The sequence below is a fragment of the Leptonychotes weddellii genome, chromosome 8 (genome assembly GCF_054177405.1).
Source record: "Leptonychotes weddellii isolate Sample4059 chromosome 8, ASM5417740v2, whole genome shotgun sequence".
Taxonomy (NCBI): domain Eukaryota; kingdom Metazoa; phylum Chordata; class Mammalia; order Carnivora; family Phocidae; genus Leptonychotes; species Leptonychotes weddellii.
In genome coordinates, this window is record NC_138376.1 from 118,992,794 (window position 1) to 118,993,779 (window position 986).

The window sequence follows — 986 nt, forward strand, 5'->3', positions numbered from 1 at the left end:
GTTGACCAATTTTTACTATTAGATGTCGGGGTGTTGACCAATTTTTACTGATTTTGAGGGGCGTTCTCTGTGCCTCCTGGAATTTGATGTCTGTTTCCTTCCCCAAATCAGGGAAGTTCTCTGCTATTATTTGCTCCAATATACCTTCTGCTCCTCTCTCTCTTTCTTCTTCTTCTGGGATCCCAATTATTCTAATGTTGTTTCGTCTTATGGTATCACTTATCTCTTGAATTCTGCCCTCGTGATCCAGTAGTTGTTTATCTCTCTTTTTCTCAGCTTCTTTATTTTCCATCATTTGGTCTTCTATATCGCATATTCTCTCTTCTGCCTCATTTATCCTAGCAGTTAGAGCCTCCATTTTTTATTGCACCTCATCAATAGCCTTTTTGATTTTGACTTGGTTAGATTTTAGTTCTTTTATTTCTCCAGAAAGGGTTTATGTAATATCTTCCATGCTTCTTTCAAGCCCAGCTAGTATCTTTATAATTGTCATTCTGAACTCTAGTTCCAACATCTTACTAATGTTCTTATTGATTAGGTCCCTGGCAGTTCATACTGCCTCTTGTTCTTTTTTTTTGAGGTGATTTTTTCCATCTTGTCATTTTGTCCGGAGGAGAATAGATGAATGAGAGAACAAAAATGCTAACAAGGTAACAACGATCCTAGAAAAATGTATGCTGAACAAATCAGAAGAGACCTGAAACTGGGGGGGAAACAAAGGGGAAGAAAGAAAAAAAAAAGAAAAAGATAAAAAAAAAAAGAATATGATCAAATACAATCAGGCTGGTGCATAGATCAGTGCCACACACTAGATTTTGGGTGTATTTTGTCTGTTAGAAGAAAGTGCCTCCCAAAATTTTAAAGAAAGACAAACTTATATATGTACAAAAATAAGGGTAAATATGATGAAGGGATGGAATATGACTGTAAAGATGAAAATTATAAAAGATTTTATAAAAGGAATTGATAAGATAAGAAGTTGGTTG